The sequence below is a fragment of the Sparus aurata genome, chromosome 7 (genome assembly GCF_900880675.1).
Source record: "Sparus aurata chromosome 7, fSpaAur1.1, whole genome shotgun sequence".
Classification (NCBI taxonomy): Eukaryota; Metazoa; Chordata; class Actinopteri; order Spariformes; family Sparidae; genus Sparus; species Sparus aurata.
Window position 1 is genome coordinate 4,573,340 of NC_044193.1, and position 18,616 is coordinate 4,591,955.

The window sequence follows — 18,616 nt, forward strand, 5'->3', positions numbered from 1 at the left end:
AACAGACATACAATAAGTACAGGACTTGGAATACTATAAAAGATTTGAATAAGAGAGAAAGATAAAATGCAAAATAAAAATATAGAAAGTACAATATGTTATGTGCATAGTGTATATACAGGAGGCAAAAAATGTGCATTATATACATTTAAAGTGTCAAACCAGCGGTCCTCAATAGGCGGCCCCCGGGCCGCATCCGGCCCGCCGGCCTCCTGTTTGTGGCCCCCGTACTGTTATTCCTTCACCATGTGTTTTGTTTGGGTCAGCACGTGTACACCGGGACTTGTCTACATGCCAACGATACAAAGACAACTGGGTCACTCACCGCTGCGATCGCAACTTTTAACTTTCACTTTCGTTTTCGGAGCAGTTCGCGTATTCACATTTTGCCGGTGGCAAGAGATTGAAATGGCGTGTTCCAAGTCAACTGCTATAATAAAGTGGACAGTGAGAATCGGCAACTTCTAGAAGTAGGAACTTAAAACCTCTATTCATCCTCCCTCCGACCAGGACAGAACTCACAGATCTGACAGTGCAGCAGTGACACACACTTATGATGTTTAACATGTTTTAGCAAGTCTCATCATACTTCAACACCTGTAGCGTAACGGACGGGGAGTTCGTCCCGGCAAACACCCTTTCACTCACGGTGCCAACATTTTTATCATCCTTGTTAAAACTCAACACCATTTATTCACAGAACAAATGACGTGAATTAACCCACAACCATCTCACATATCATCTTATTCACGAACACATTCACGAACCATAATTACACCAACACCAACAGAATACCCAAGAGTCATTGCGCCATAGTCCACAAGTGGCGTTACAATATGCCAGGAGAAGCTGTGATGAAGATTTCCAATTTGAAACGGCATTATGAGACGAAGCATAGGAATTTTGAAGAGACAATTCCTCAAAATTCAGAGATGAGCACAACACAAATAAATGCACTGAAATCGTCATATCAAGCTGCAAGCAGGATTCTTGTCACATCTATGTCACAATGAAATAAAATAATGCATGACTGAAGTGATGGACACAATGTTTGAAGGCAAACAAAAAGGAAATATTCAACTATGTATTTTAATTTATGTTAAAATGGAAATTACATTTTATTTTATTTTGTTTAGAATGAAAAGGACATTTTGTTTTGAATATTACAGTATTATTGCATGTGGCCTGACCGACCTCAATACATGGACCTTTGAGTTATTGAAAAAAATCTCTGTGGCCCTTTAAGATTTGTATTTGAGTACCCCTGGCGTAGAAGATCGCTGATGCCACCAGAGTCATAAAAAGATTTTAACAATGACCTGCACACACCAAAGGACCTCAGTCTCCTCAGCAGATGGAGACGACTTTGGCCCTTCTTGTACAGGACATCTGTGTTGTGTGTCCAGTCCAGTTTGTTGTTTATGTGAACACCCAGGTATTTGTACTCCTCCAAATACCTGGGTGTTCACATAAACTGTACAATATACACTGTAATTTATGCACTTACTATATAGCTAAAGCAAATAAACTAGTAACACAAGCAGAAAAATCAATGTATCAAATTAAAATGATCATCAAGGTCAGCCATTGTTCAGAAACAAAACCCAGAGACCATAAGAACAAGAGAGGCAACCTGATACTGAATTAAAAACCAAGGAATTAAAATGTATTTGAGTCCAGCCTAACACGTAGAGGCAACTCATTCCAGAGTTTGGGGGGCTGCAACTGTAAAAGTGCGACCATCCCTGTTCCTGAACCTGGAATGATCTGGGGACAACCAAAAGTACCTGGTCATCAGACCTGAGTGACCTCGATGGAGCATGTAGTTGTAAAAGCTCACAAAGATAGGTTGGAGCCAGCCCAGTCAATAATCTATAGGTAAACAAAAAAAATCATATGATCAATCCAAAGGTAAATTAGTAACCACGTCATATTGGTGCGTGATCGTGGAGGCGAAAACAATGAAACAAGCAGCATCAGCACAAATAAGTCTCACATGAACTGCTGAAGTTCATCTTTTATCAGTTTGTTCCAAAGTACTTTTGTCTTTGCTGCACTGAAAGGACACGAGTTTCATGTTGAGTGTCAGATTAACAGAGGCCAAATGAATGAAAGTATACTAGAATAGTAGAAATACTTTTCCGTACAGAAAGATAGAAAAGTAATTCAAGACCAACTCACTCAGGGCGTCCCAGTTCATGTCCTGGATTTTATTTAAATAACTCATGTAAGAACTTCTATTAAAGGTGCACTACTGAAGAAACAATCTGACCTTAAAGGACAACACAACTTCATGCTGTTTTACTTTGCTTATATGTGGCGGACCCTGCCACCTCTCTAGCTTCAAACGGTGTTCTGGGGCTTTTTCATTCAGTTATTGTGAGAAATATAGTCTTCCTGTTAGTGATGAAATGTGCTGTAAGGACAGGAGGAGGAAGGGAGAATGTCACATGGTGGGGGGCACATACCCGACATGGGAAGATACACAAGTTTAGATAAGATGACATTTGCTGTCCCATCTGTTACATAAAAGGGTCACTGTCCTGGAAAGACAGGACACACCCAAATATCAAAGAGTCATTACTATGTAAAGAAAATGTTTTATGACTGTTGTAAATGAAGGTAACCTCCTCTCTGGTTCTGTTCTTAAGGTTTAATGATCTAATGATTCCTGTTATATTTTCAAATAGGGTGATGAAAAACCTGAATGGCTGGCTAAGTTCCTTCATATGGAGCAAGCGCAGACCAAAACTTAAGATGGCTACATTGCAGCTTCCAGGTTCTGTAGGGGGCCTAGACTTACTAAATGTCAGAACATATCAGTTGTGTACTCATATGAGGTATATTTATGACTGGGTTGTAAATAACTCTATTTGGTTGGAAGTTGAAGCTTCCCTTTCTAAGTATCCACTAAGGGACTTACTGTTCTTTAAGAAATGTAAATATATCAGACTGAGTTGCAATAACCCGATTACACTGAACACACTTAAGGCCTGGCGATCAGTATGTCGACTTGAGGGAAGGTCAAAGTTCACATCTGTCTTCACCCCTATTGTGAATAATCCTGATTTCCAGCCTGGGATGTTTGATATTGGTTTAAAACAGTGGGGGAATAATGGTGTTCATAGACTGAGGGACTTACTCTCTGATAATGTGGGTATGACATTTGAACAACTGATAGAGAAATATTCTGTCCCCAGACATGATTTCTTTCGTCATTTGCAGATAAGGCATTATATCTTGCACAGAACTACTTTAATTGAGATTCATGAAAGCTCTCCTGTTGAGAAATTACTATTTCTAATTTTACTATTTCTAACACATAAAGAGATATCTGTGAGTCTATTTTATAAAACTATGTATTCCACACCCACTGTTGGGCTGCAGAAGCTTAAAGGCACATGGGAGAAGGAGCTAAACATCATGTAGTGGCAAATATAACTGGGTCATGATCATGCATATAAATCTTATTTGAGAAATACACCTTCTAACAGTGAATATGAGCCTGATGACCAAGGTCAGATAATCCCTTTATAATAACAGGGCTGGAGTTAGGAGGCAACTGGTGACGCCGCAGCCCACCCAAGGCCAAGATAGAGGCCTGGGTGAGACACTTTGCAGCCATTAGGGAAGATATTAAATAATATTAAGATGATAGTCTCGCGTGATCATGACGAGGGGGGTGGTCCAAGAAGAGGCGTTGGTGACACTGACCCCAGGTATAAAAGGGGGTGATCCGGGGAGATTTCTCATTTGTTCGGGGGTACCTAATGGCTTTATAACTTCTCTTGGAATAAACACCTTTTTGACTGAAGACCTGCTGCCTCGCCTCTGATTTGGACTTAGGCTCTGGAGCAAATTTTGGGACTTAGTCTCTGGAGCGATTTTGGGACTTAGGTTCTGAGCAGTTTCACCTCTGGTCTGAACTTAGGTTCTGAGTGGATTTCTCCTCTGAGTTGGATCTAAAATCTGGGCTGTTTTTCCTTTTAATTAGTGTGAATGCTGCAAGCATTCACACTATTGTTCTTCTGGTGTTTATTAAAGTTATTATTATTCCAGCTTCCGTACGTTTTTCAGCACTCTTCTCCTTCTTCAAATCTTGAGCTATTCAAACCATTCAAATATCAAAATGTTCAGCTTTTTAAGGACATTACTGCTTGTATTTTTCTCATTTCAATCTTTTATACTTTTGGAAATATTAAGCTTTTTCTGCAAAATTTTGCCCATTCATCCTTATGGGGATTTTTTCAAATTTCATTCTGCTATAACTTCAGCATACGTTCAGCTATTCAAACCATTCAAATATTCAAATGTTCAGCTTTTTCAGCTCTTTCAACCCTCTGCTTTTCAACTTTTCAACTTTTCACCTTTTTCAGCTATTCAGCTTTTTCCCAAAAAAATTTAACATTGAATCAAATGGGAAAAGCTTCAAATCCTCTTCAAAACTCATCGACTTTCAACCTCTTCTTGTTCCTCATACGTTGAGCGAGAGACACCATTCAAACTTTAAATGAATCACAAAACCTTGAACTATTGACCTTGTATTCAGTTTTTAAAAATCTTGTACGGTTTTGAAATGGTCGCAGTTTTAGTTTTAAGGATTTTAAGCCCGTCTTCTGAGTTTATAATGGGTGTGTATTGCGTGAGCTAGAGTGCGTGACATCATCAACTGCCGCACCCCAGAGTGAGGAGCAGCTCCGAAAACGGGATTTTCTTTTGCTTCAGCTTGATTTGGATCCCACATCTTGTACTTGACATGGACAATATAGGCATATAAATGTAGGAAATCTTGTTGGGTTTCAGCTGATGGTCTCATTTCAGCTGTAGGACTTACGGTTTTGGATTTAGAAGCCCGAGAGCGACAAGCACTCCTGAATGTTCCCCATAAGCCGCAATGTTAATTTTGAGCCAAAATTTCTGGAGGATCGCAGGCGGTACATGTTTTGTCTCTCGCTCCTGTGCCCTCATTATGCACTCTACAGAAATAAAAATAACATGGGTGCGTTCAGCAATGTCTCCTGTTACTCAACATGTAACATGTTTTGCCGATAACTATAACGGTTTTCTCAAGAATCGCAGGAGTTTGGGAGGTATTCTCCCATTCAATCCTTATGGAGACATTTTCGTCTGTGTTTCTGCTCCTGCTGCAGCATGTCTGCAGCCATTTTAACCTCTTTCTGCCTTAACCTTCTCACCTGTCAGCCTTTTTTCACCTGTTTAACCTCTTTCTGCCCTCTTACTCTACAACTTTTTGGCCTTTTCAGTCTTTTTTTCACCTTTTTAAGCTCATTCCGCCGTCTTACTCTACATCTGTTCATATGTTTTCACCTTTTAACCTCTTCCAGGCCTCTTAATCTACAGATTTTCATATTCTTTTCACATTTTTTAACATCTTCCAACCCTCTTACTCTGCATCTTTTTACGTTTTCATCCTTTTCTCACCTATTTGAGCTCATGCACCCTTAAACTTCTTTACCTTTTCATCCTTCTTTCACCTTTTTAACCTCTTCCAGCCCTCTTACTCCACAGCTTTTCATATGTTATCACCATTTTAACATCTTCCAACCCTCTTACTCTACATCTCTTTACCTGTTCATCCTTTTCTCACCTATTTGAGCTCTTGCACCCTTGAACTTTTTCACCTTTTCATCCTTTTTTCACCTTTTAACCTCTTCCAGCCCTCTTAATCTACAGATTTTAATATTCTTGTCACCTTTTTAACCTCTTCCAACCCTCTTACTCTACATCGTTTTACCTGTTCATCCTTTTCTCACTTATTTGACCTCTTACACCCTTAAACCTTTTCACCTTTTCATTCTTTTTTCACCTGTTTAACCTCTTCAAGCCCTCTTACTCTACAGCTTTTCATATGTTATCACCATTTTAACCTCTTCCAGCCCTCTTAATCTACAGATTTTCATATTCTTTTCACCTTTTTAACCTCTTCAAGCCCTCTTACTCTGCAGCTTTTCATATGTTATCACCATTTTAACCTCTTCCAGCCCTCTTAATCTACAGATTTTCATATTCTTTTCACCTTTTTAACCTCTTCTAGCCCTCTTACTCTGCAGCTTTTCATATGTTATCACCATTTTAACCTCTTCTAGCCCTCTTACTCTACATCTTTTTACCTTTTCATCCTTTTTTCACCTTTTTAACCTCTTCTAGCCCTCTTACTCTACATCTTTTTACCCTTTCATCCTTTTTTCACCTTTTTGACCTCTTCCAGCCCTCTTACTCTTCAGCTTTTCATATGTTTCACCTTTTTAACCTCTTCCAGCACTCTTACTCTACTGCTTTTCATCCTTTATTCACGTTTTTAACCTCAACCCGCCCTGGGTGCGCAGTGACATTCCGACACCCCTCCATTGCGAAACCCCACCATTCCGAAACACACCCACTCCGACACACCGCTGTTCCGACCCTCCCCTCAAAACACCACTGTTCCGAAACTGATTTTCAAGTTTACATGACTTCCTACATCAAACACTGCCGTCCACACTCACACAACTCATTGCTTTTTATTGCTAATAGGCCTATGTCACTATCTTCATTTATTATGTATTAGGCCTATATTTTCGCTTGCAGCAAACACATTTAAACGTTTCTAACGTGTCTAATCTTTTTACACGCGCTATCCGTGGTGCTGAAATCCCCACTTCCAGCCGCACTCGCACAACTCTGAAATAAACTGTGGCCCATGGGTGCGATCTGCCGGGGAATGACCCCTCTGGTCGTTCGTTTTAACATAACTTGTCTTTGTGGAAGGTTAACAATGTATGAGTGGATTGAGCAGTGCTGCTCAGTTTGTCTTTGAAAAAAAAAAAGCAGAGGAGAAGACAATAGGCTACCTATGTATTTTTGATTCAATAAACATTAAATGAAATTGATTGTGTATCCATCTCTTATAGCCATAGAGGGGATTATCATGACCACGGATCTACACACGCAAACTGTGCGCACGCAAAGGCGCTGTAAGGCAAGGGCGCAAAGGCTGTTACATAATTACACTGACTGTAATAATGTCCGCAAACGTAATAAACCTCAAACTCCTATACTACTGACCGTGCGTGCCAAATCCAGCTGCTGACCCTCCGCTCCACTGTCACACAATGGATTCCCCGTCCGCGCTCCCTCTCTCTCTTATAATTGTTTGCCCGAAAAATAATTTCCATGAAGAAAACATCGCCTGACATTTAAATTTAAATTCCCATTGACAATACAAATCTCAAGAAATCTGGATGTATAGCTCATTTGTAAACACAACACTTATCAGTCTATAGGCAAGAATCTAAAGGTTTATTAATTCAATTCATTTCAAATTCGCTTTAGAATGCCACAACAACAATATTGCTCCAAGCACCAAGAACCACGAAAAGAATACCTAGCACAGTAAATAATAATAATAATAATAATAATAATAATAATAATAATAATAATAATAATAATAATAATAATAATAATAATAATAATAATAACTTTGAACATTATCACAATTAAGTTATCAATCTGCGATGTAAACAAAATGCAAACATTATAGACTTCTAACCATTTTTTAAAAGTGTCTGTATTTTAATTGAGGATAGTTTTTATATAAATTACACAAAAGGAAAAGAAAATGTGATTTGTTTAACCTATTTCAGCCAGAAGCGGTCATATTGACCGCACATAATTTTGCGGGATTTCATACATTGTCTCTCTTGTCTCTAACTTTGTTAGCGGTCTCCAGCTGTGCGACTGTAACACAACTTTATATGAAGAAGGACTAACACTAATAGCCTAATTGATTCTTATTTCTTCCACTTACAGAACTGTTTACGACTCGAAACAATGTTATTATATATGACGTTTCTGACCAAATGTCGCGGCTTCAAATGCATCAAATTCCCACATCCAGTTACGCAGGCAGCTGTCCAGGGTGCTGAACCAGGTGACAGACAAAGGCTCCACTCTGCGTTCTGATGTTTGCTGGGCAGATCTGTCCCCCTTGGTTTCTCATCCACTCTGTTGTGGGAGATCTCCCGCAGAGCAAAAGAAATAGACATTTTTTCTCTCCCCGCTCGGCTCGAGCGCGGCTGAACTCTGGCTTGAGCCCACTTCACCCAGGCGCGAGCCTGCAGCCCCCGCTCCTGCTGACAACAGACCGGGGGAGAAAACAGACATTCCTTTGCTCAGAACCCATATCAGGCTGTGTCTGAATATGTCCGAAGATCGGTATAACGCATTGGAGCAATTTTCATACAATTTGGGATATTTAGCATGATAAGTAATTTCAATTCAACATAGCCATTTGTCCAGCTGAAGCCGCTTGTTTTGCGGTTAATCAGCCCCATGATCCGTTTGAACCCACAAAGGAAAAAAGGATAAATGCGCAGCCTCCGTTTCCTTTCTGATTGAGTCCGTTCGGAGTGGGGGGGTTTCGGAATGGAGGGGTTTCCCCAATAGACTTTTCGGAATAGCGGGGTCTTTGAAAAAAAGGGAAACCCCGCCATTACGATGAATTGAAGTCTATGTTCGGAACAGCGGGTTTTCGGAAAGGCGGGGTGTAACCTCTGGCCCTCTTAATCCACAGATTTTCATATTCTTTTCACCTTTTTACCCTCTTCCAACCCTCTTACTCTACATCTTTTTACATTTTCATCCTTTTCTCACATGTTTGACCTCTTTCACCTTCAAACTTTTTTACATTTTCATCCTTTTTTCACCTTTTTAACCTCTTCCAGCCCTCTTACTCTACAGCTTTCATCCTTTATTCACCTTTTTAACCTCTTCCAGCCCTCTTACTTTACAGCTTTTCATATGTTTTCACAATTTTAACGTCTTCCAGCCCTCTTACTCTACAAATTTTCATATTCTTTTCACCTTTTTAACCTCTTCCAACCCTCTTACTCTACATCTTTTTACCTTTTCATCCTTTTTTCACCTTTTTAACCTCTTCCAGGCCTCTTACTCTACTGCTTGTCATCCTTTATTCACCTTTTTAACCTCTCCCAGCCCTCTTACTTTACAGCTTTTCATATGTTATCACCTTTTTAACCTCTTCCAGCCCTCTTACTCTACAGCTTTTCATCGTTTATTCACCTTTTTAACCTCTTCCAGCCCTCTTACTCTACAGCTGTTCATATTTTATGACGATTTTAACCTCTTCCAAGCCTCTTACTCTACATCTTTTTACATTTTCATCATTTTTTCACCTATTTGAGCTCTTTCACTTTTTTAAATTTTCATCCTTTTTTCAACTCTTTAACCTCTTCCAGCCCTCTTACTTTACAGCTTTTCATATGTTTTCACCTTTTTAACCTCTTCCAGCCCTTCTACTCTACAGCTTTTTAGCCTTTTTAGATATTCATGTTTCTGCCTTTTCAACTCCTTCAAACATACAACTTCATGTTCAGCTAGAGAAACTGTTCAGTTATCAAAATGTTCAACTTTGTTAGCCCATTAAACCTATTGCTTTTAAGCCTTTCTGCCTTACCAGCTTTTGGAAAATTCTGCTTTTTCTGCAAAATCCCGACCATTCAGCCTATAGTTTTATGCATTTCTGGCAGTACGTTCAGCAGATTTCGCTTCAGTCTTCAGCATTCACACTGTATTTTCGTAGGAAATGCAAATTTTTCTAGTTTGGATTTTAACCTTCAAGTGGATTTACTGGGCCTGATTGTGGAATAATTTGACGGATAAGGATGGTAGTCTCCCACTACAATCACAATTGGTGATGAGGAGTGGAATGATGTTTGGAGACATGCTAAATCAATTTCAGTCTGCAATTGTACCAAAGCAATACAGTTAAAGATTATACACAGAATGCACATATCCCCCAACCGCAGGCATCACTTCAACCCTACTCTCTCACCCATGTGCCTTAAATGCAAGATAGAAATTGGTACCCTAACTCATTGCTTTTGGTCATGTTTTAAACTGCAAATGTATAGGTCCAGTGTGTTATCTGAGATACAAAAGATATTGGGCTTAGAACTGGAGATGGACCCTGTGTCTCTCATACTGGGCTTCCCAAGCCGACGCTTAACGTCCACACATAATAAGAGGTTGTATTGTATTCTTACATACGCAGCGAGGAAGAATATTTTATTGCAGTGGATTAAGGAAGAAGTACCAACTGTTAAAGGCTGGCAAAGAGTGGTGTTTGATCTAGTGCCATTGGAGTACCTGACATGTATATTACATTCAAAAACAGACCAATTCTGTAAAGTGTGGGAGCCCTATTTGAACTATGTAGAGCCTGATGTCTCTAATATCATGCTGCAGGGATTTTCTTGACTGCTCATACGGTACATTATTACTGCATACTCAAGTATTATTTATATGGATCTGAGCTGGTGTTCTGGGGTTTTGATTTGTTTGTCTTGTCTACTTGTTTGTTTGTTTTTCTTTTTATTTCTGTGAACCATATTGTGTAACCATCCTTTACTTGTAAAAGTGAAAAGTTGAATACAAATATTGTAAAAAAAAAAAAAAAGGAACCTCGTTCAGGTAAGTAATCCACCATGTGAGCTTTATTATTTCATCTGAAAGTAAACATGCTTTATGGCTTTCCAGGTGCATTATAAAATATCATTTTCTATAGATTTGTACAGATTATGTACATTACTGCAGTTATTTTTATTCCACCTGAGGTCGTTCTCACAGAGAAACGCTGTTTTTATTTGCTGCTGACATTTCCTCTTTTTCCTTCACAGTAAACTTCTCGTCCTGAAGATGTCAGGTAGGCAAACATCATCCAGAAGAATAAGTATATGCTTTCCTCTAAAAAGTGGAGTTTATCAAGCAGAAAGATCTAAAAATTTACATTTAATAAACCTCTAGTTTATTTATAACTTTAGTGACTAAGAGTGAGACAAAGAGCTGACAGATCTCATTGGAGGAAAACAAACATTGATTTTTAGTATCTTCATGTTAAATAAACTTTAATATATTGTATGTTCACATGTGTACAGTCAAGTCAAAAAGTGAAGTTTATCATTGTTTTGGTACAAATTAAATATTACTAGTGCAGTGCCCGTAGGAAATATGTATTCCTATAGAAAAGTGGGAGGTTAAGTAGATTTTTCATGGATGGCCAAATGAGGCTGTGTTTGAAGGTGAGACGTCAGGGATATTTAGGTTTGTTGTGAAATCCGATATTCCAGGGTATAATTTTGCTGTTTTTGACTATTTTTGATTTTGCCATTATATTTCACCTTTAAAACTATTTACTTGGTGTCATTATTTTCAGTAGAACCTCACATGTGTGACTGTACAGTTATTTTTTTATTTTGACATACTGTATTAACACAATGGACCTAAAATCACAAAATAACATAAAATCCGAGTTGAAAAAGTTAGATTTTTTTTACTGTGAAAACCACAAATATGTTTAACAAACCATTTTTTATTACTTATAATGCAAATATAAATTGTTGTTTGCTAAATATGTGCATATATTTTAAAAATTTACAAAGTTATATGTAACCAGGGTTCTCCCCAGATGGTGGAACAGCGGCGCTGCGCCGCTATACCACTAGGTCAGCGCCGCTATACTACGCGTGTGACGGTGACGAGCGTCCGTCCGTCCGTCCGGCCCCCGGTTGACGGCTAGGAGCTCCCGGCTGACGGCGATGAGCGTCCGTCCATTCCCCGTCTGACGGACTTCATGACCGTCTGTATGTCCGTCCGTGTCTTCACCCACCCCCCACCCGGGACTGACGTTGACGAGTGTTCGCCCCACCCCCCCAGACAGACGGTGCACCGCTACACTAAAAATTTCTGGGGAGAACCCTGGTAACTATTTACACTTAAATGCAGGCAATGCTCAGGTCTGCCTTTTGGACGTGCCGGCGGGTCCGGTCTGTCGACACGGGAGGTGGGCCGTGTAGCTAGCTGGCGGCTAGCTACACACGAACATCCACAGATTCCGATTCCACTTTGTTGTCCGCTCGTATCCGGATCTCCTCAGACCCGAACAGACTCGGTCCGGACTCGTTTAGTCTCATTAATCCACAAAAGTCAGTGTAGATGCACAGAACAGAACGGGACTGAACCACCGGCAAAATCCCGATCCAGCTCGCGCTGCTGCAGGTATATATCTGCTTGTTTCTTAAGGTATGTCGTGGACTTGAGCTCTGCAGTGATTGGCTCTGGTGCGCATGTGGCTACGGTGTGCAGCAATAACTAGCAGCACCCACTCCTGTCGACATTTTCTATGTGTTAAATTAAAAAATAGATGTTTTGTCGCTAAACGTTTATCACCTTGTGAGCGCTGCATTACTTTACATTACCTTGTTCTTGTTTATTTGCTTCCTCGCCCCAACGGGTACGTTGTTTTCAACATCTTTGTTGTCCATCTCGCAGAAACCTTAGCTCACTGACTCCACCCCCCGGCCACAGCCACAGTCCAGCCCGAGCTACATCACGTACCTACGTCAATAGGCGAGTTCAAGATCAAGCAGCACTGCCTAAATCGTGATGCATGCTGGTTAAAATGTGTCCACGATGACCTGGATGGGAGTGGTTTCTGCTCCGCATCTGATGTCACATGACCTTAAGTTATCGTGGGAGCAAGGCGTGCCGGTGTTTCATTCGCGCAGTTGCTCTCCAGGTACTGCGCGACCCCAGACCCACCTTCATGACGTCAGGACTTTGCCCTAATTGGCTCTCATCTACGCTTACGTATATGACGTGTGTTTCGTGGAATTTCCATATCCATAAGGCCTCTGCCTCTTTTCTACTCAAATATCAAATACTTTCAGATCAGTAGCAGCCGTGTGGCCGCACCTGTGGGACAGTCAACATGAATAAACCCATAAAATCCTTCATCTAACGCAACAACCCTGAAAGATGTCGTCAATAAACTGCTCAGTTCTGTCAGCTTAGGGTGATGATGAAGTGGTTAACTGCTGTGTCCAGTGTTATCTGTACTATCCACTCTTATTAATTAACCCTTTCTGTTCCCGTCACATTAACAATACAGAGAATTATCAGGAGCTATTCTGTGTGTGATGAGATGGTGCAGCGGGACAAGGCATCTGATTCAGTCATTTGTTCTGATTATTGTATTTCATTCATTCAGTGAAATGTATTTCATTCATTGTGAATAATGTTGCTATAAGAAAATGCTTCATCTTATGTGTCTTTATGCTTATTTGTTAAATGTAGTCAGCAAATTCCCCTCAGCTGTGATATAATCATGCACCTAAGCACAGTTGTCATCATAATAATTAATAACTGTTGTAATTGTATTGTTATTGTGCAAGACTTACTATAATGTACCAGATAGACAAATGTATTTAATGGTGATATTACAAGGAAAACAGAACATGATCATTTACAGTAAGACAACATTTAGGCTCTTCATCTACTCTTGATGAGCCACTGTGTGACCGTTTGAAGTGAAGCAATTACAAAGTATCTAAATTTGAAGTTGTTATTGTGACAAAGCTGTCACATTCTGTTGTCTCTAAATATGAACTGTCTGTCTGTATACACACACACATATACATATATGTGTGTGTGTATACAGACAGTCTATCTATCTATCTATCTATCTTCTGCAAAAAGACAGGTTTGACACGGGTCTTGATCCCCGGTCGTCTGCATGCAACACAGCAGCAGTTCCACTGCTCTATTCCCTCAGCCCAAATGTTTTGGTTGACTACTATTTTGAACATCTCAGATTGAATAATTTCTGAAGGAGATTAAGATGAGAAAAAGGCCAGCAAAGTTCCCATAGCATCAGGTCAGAAAACTGATCGCAGTCGTTGCTGATTGTAATCAAACATTAATGGAATTAAAATTTCCTCCACTTCTTCGCCGACGAAGAAGGCAAACACCGCAAGCTCAGCCAGGTCACGTCACGTCTACGGGAAGAGAGAGTGTCCGACTTCATAGCAGCGTTTGTATCCCCACCCCTGCTGTCGCCAGCAGATCGCGCTGATGCAGTCAGTCAGCAGGAGGTCAACTTGAACGCGCCTAATGTCACGGTCATTGTTGCCAGATTTGGATCAAACAAACATGACCATAACATGAACATTTAAAATCAGCAACAGTTGGCCAAAGTGCTGAATAGTCAGAAATGGCAACAACAAAACCCAGAGACCATAAGAACGAGAGAGGCGACCTGATACTGAATCAAAAACCAAGGAATTAAAATGTATTTGAGTCCAGCCTAACACGTAGAGGCAACTCATTCCAGAGTTTGGGGCGCTGCAACTGTAAAAGTGCGACCATCCCTGTTCCTGAACCTGGAATGATCTGGGGACAACCAAAAGTACCTGGTCATCAAACCTGAGTGACCTCGATGGAGCATGTAGTTGTAAAAGCTCACAAAGATAGGTTGGAGTCAGCCCAGTCAATAATCTATAGGTAAATGATAAAATCATTTAATCAATCCAAAGGTAAATTAGTAACCACGTCATATTGGTGCGTGATCGTGGAGGCTCATCTTGAAACTGAAAACAATGAAACAAGCAAGATCGGTAAAGTTAAGTCGTACATGAACTGCTGAAGTTCATCTTTTATCAGTTTGTTCCAAAGTACTTTTATCTTTGCTGCACTGAAAGGACACGAGTTTCATGTTGAGTGTCAGATTAACAGAGGTCAAATGAATGACAGTATACTAGAATAGTAGAAATACTTTTCTATACAGAAAGATAGAAAAGTAATTCAAGACCAACTCACTCAGGGCGTCCCAGTTCATGTCCTGGATTTTATTTAAATTATTTAAAAATAAAACTCATGTAAGAACTTCTATTACAGGTGCACTGCTGAAGAAACAAACAAATACAACTTCATACTCCCCTACTCTGTTTAGATGTGGCGGACCATGCCACATTATACAGTGTTCTGAGGCTTTTTCATTCAGTTATGAAAAAAGTTTGTGTCGTTACCTCATTAATATTGTAAATATTAAAATTCAGAGTTTGACTATCTTCTCTAAAACTACGTAGTTCCCCTTTAAAGTCATAGAACAGACTTAAATTTGGTCCGCTGAGCTAAATGTCATATTCTTATTTTCAGAAAATGAAGATGAAAGACAAATAGTTATCAAACATGGATGATGTCAGAACTGTTGTTGAAATGACAACACAACAACACACAGAACTCAGAAGTGTGGTATCATTATATTCAAGTAAGTTATTCATGAAACCACGGTCAGTAACCCACCTGTCGACACGTTCTACGTGTTGAATTACTTTCACTTCAGTTTACTCGCTTGATTTAATCTCTTTGTCTTTTCACATGTGTGTTTTTATGACAGTTTTATGATCCTCTAACTCAAACTTTCACTTTCTTTCCTTTCTCCCATCTTGTATTTATACAGCCTGGTGTTTTCACTCCAGCAGCTGAGCTCAGTGCAGCAGCACACAACTTCACCTGTTAACAGAGGAACCTCATTCAGGTAAGTAATCCACCATGTAAGATTTATTATACAAACTAAATATATACATGCTGGTTTATATTTTAAATGTATAATAGTGTAGTATTAAACATTTATTTGCTATTTTTTTTCAATTCAAATCTGACTCACCGCAGATGATGGGGAAGCTTCACTTGCACAATATTGCTAAATTATTTGTTCATTACCACAGTTATTCCACTTGTGGTCGTTCTCACAGAGACAATCTGGTTCTTATCTGCTGCTGACATTTCCTCTTTTTCTTTCACAGTAAACTTCTTGTCCTGAAGATGGCCAGTAAGCAAACATCATTTTCAAGAAGAAATTTACTGTCCTCTAAAAAATCTAGTATATTGAGGAGACAGATTGCCTGCTAAATAAACTTAATCTGTAATTTAATTGGCTGAAAGTGAGACAAGGAGCTGAGATAGGCTCCAGCCTCAGCCGTGACTCTGAAACAGATAAGTGGTTTCAGATAATGGATGGACATATAATATCATGTCATCAGGTGCAGATACTGTAGCTGTAGACTGCAGCAGGCTCCATCACCACTGGTGATATTTGTCCCACCTGTATGAGCAAAAACAATTCAAAACATTTCTTACTTTTTATAAGGTCAGCACATTAACATTTACATACTGTAAAGGACAAATTCGACCTGTTTTGATATTTGAAAGCAATAAAATCACCCTAAATTACATTCTTTAAGTGTGAAATTTCAGAACTTTTGCATAGTAAGTATTGTTTTTCTTTGTAGTGTTTGTTAGAAATGTGTATTATTTTCTGTCGACAATAATTATTTTTTAAATAAGTAAATCACTTTTTCAGAAGGAGCAATACTGAAATATTCTGGTGGTGGTGGAGGCCATGAGATATCAAGTCAAAATATTTACATGAAATTTATCATAAAAGCAACTTGAAGTTGTACAACGTGAGAACAAAGTTAACAGGTGAACGTAAGGGATCACTGGACCTCTATTTAAGCATCATCATCATGGGGACGTCTGAGACAGATTACTTTTACTAAACTTGTATTTAATTTTATTTTCAGTGACTGAACGTTAAACAGGGAGCTGACAGATCTCAGTGCAGGACAACAAAAATAAAATGCTAGTGTTCAAGTACCTTCATGCTATATAACCCATGAATATGTGTTCACATGTGTAACAAACAAAACATGTCAGTTCTGTTGATCTGTTATTATAACATTGAAGACATGTTTCATGTGACTTTTATGGCTTTTAAACATTTACGTTTATAAGTAAATAAGCAAATAACAGAGTTTCTCTTTTCTTTCTTTCAATCACAGGCGCAATTGGTAAGTAAATTCCTTTTGAAAGGATTTTGTCCTCCTAGATCAGCCCTGAGATTGTCACCCTAACCAGACAAATTTGATTGAATACAGTTTCAGATGCTCTTCAGTGGACTAAAATCTCAATTGTATTTCTGTAATTAAACTGTTGAATCTATAACAACCTCAAAATATTACTTTCTTTCCAAAGTTATTCTTTTGTGCAGCTTTTTGCCCACCAAATTATCACAACATCCTTGAAATCTCCAGATCACAAAACCTTTTTCACTGGTGGTGATGTTGTCCTCTGGTCTTTGAGTTGAAATGTAATGTCTCTGTTGCAGCCACGTCAGTCGCGGTAGCAACCTTGGACAAAGTCTTAGAGCAACTGCCAGAAGAGGAGGCCAAAGCTTCTGCTTGTGTGGGTCATTATCATGAGGAACGTGGATCCAGTTCTCTTGACGCCAAAGGGCCTAACGCCGGAGCAGAAGTTGGAGTCTCTGGGGAGAATCGCAGTGTCAAAGCCTTTGCCAGAGCAGAGGTGGGCAGTGTTTCAACTTACACTTGGCCCGATGACAAGCACAGTCGGCCTATCTGCAGATACCGGCGCCCACATCAGTAAAACACAGCTGGAGGCAAAGGTGCTCGGAACAGGCATCTCCTTTGGACGTGAAATGGGCGTATCTATCCTTGGCACTGGGTTTAAATTTAAATTGTGGTAAACTGTGACTTTGTGTCAAACAGGTCTTTGTACCTTCGTTTTCAGCAATGAATCAATGACACAATTTCACATTTTTAACTGAAACCTGTTTTTGTGACAATGTATGTCTTCAATGCAAATAATAAATGTGAAATAGAAAAGAGATTTTTCAGTGTCTACTGCTTTCAGATAATAAAGTGAATATATGTAGATAGATAGATAGATAGATAGATAGATACATAGATAGAGAGATAGATAGATAGATAGATAGATAGATAGATAGATAGATAGATAGATACATAGATAGAGATTGACTGAGATTAAAAAGAAATTACAAAAAAAAACATAGAATTGCTTCAAACAGCTCGTACAGGATAATCTAAGTGTCTGGAAGCTCCCAAATTAATCTGAAAATAGATAATTTACATTGAACGCGTCACTGCAGCTGCTGATCTAAATGTGTTAACATGCAGGCCATCTGAGGTAGATGTGAAAGCTGGAGGATGTAAATAATATCTTTTCAAATCAGTTTGGGATCTCTGAGCTTTTAGGGACTTGGATTACACCGGACGAGCTGTACGGAGCCATTCTCTTTTATTGCTTCAGTTGTTCTTTTACGTTTTAAAACAAGTCCCTGTGAAGTTCTGTGAATCTCCAGAAATGTGTTCGTCACCCGACCTTCCATCGGCATGGTGGTTTGTAGATTAATACTGAATTTGAAAAAATTTGGGTGAATTTATCCTTTAATTAAGTACTGGAATTGACAAGACTTGAGTCAGGTGTCTGGTTCCTGATGATGTGGAAAAATAAAAACAGAATTAATAAGATCATGGATAATAAAATAAAATGATGGAAGCGGTAATGACAAATAAATATAATATAAACAAACTGGAGAAGATTTGAATATTCAGTAATTTAGACATCAGCATTACAAATATCATTGGTGCAGGTAGAGAATGTAATAAAAAAGAAATTCAACAATATTCCATAAAAATGATAAAATTAAAAAGATTCAACAATATAAATAGATGCGTTATAAATAAATAGGTGCATCTTCAATAGGATAAGGGTCATAGGCAGAGGCCAAAGAACAAGAGTGTCTGAGTTAAAGATATAAAAAATGTAAAGCAGACCAAGCAAGACATGAGTATAATATATATAATATAAAGATGACGTAGAAGAGTAAGTATTATTTGTAAGAAAGCTTTGCAGCTAACCTGGCTGTGTTAGTTGT

The 18,616-nt window shown here is 39.1% G+C and overlaps 1 protein-coding gene across 2 annotated transcripts in view; it reads left to right on the forward strand.

Annotated features, from left to right (window-relative positions):
• Nucleotides 1-17,545, forward strand: part of LOC115584370 (sodium-dependent multivitamin transporter-like) — a 34,041-nt gene extending 16,496 nt beyond the window's left edge. The window contains exons 19-24 of one of the 2 annotated variants that reach the window (XM_030421740.1): nucleotides 10,698-10,723; nucleotides 15,013-15,124; nucleotides 15,317-15,394; nucleotides 15,663-15,688; nucleotides 16,701-16,709; nucleotides 17,027-17,545. The gene's annotated coding sequence lies outside the window, so the exon portion shown is untranslated. The remainder of the gene's footprint in view (nucleotides 1-10,697; nucleotides 10,724-15,012; nucleotides 15,125-15,316; nucleotides 15,395-15,662; nucleotides 15,689-16,700; nucleotides 16,710-17,026) is intronic. The other variant, XM_030421739.1, reaches the window with a different exon arrangement.
• The last annotated feature ends 1,071 nt before the right edge of the window (nucleotides 17,546-18,616 follow it).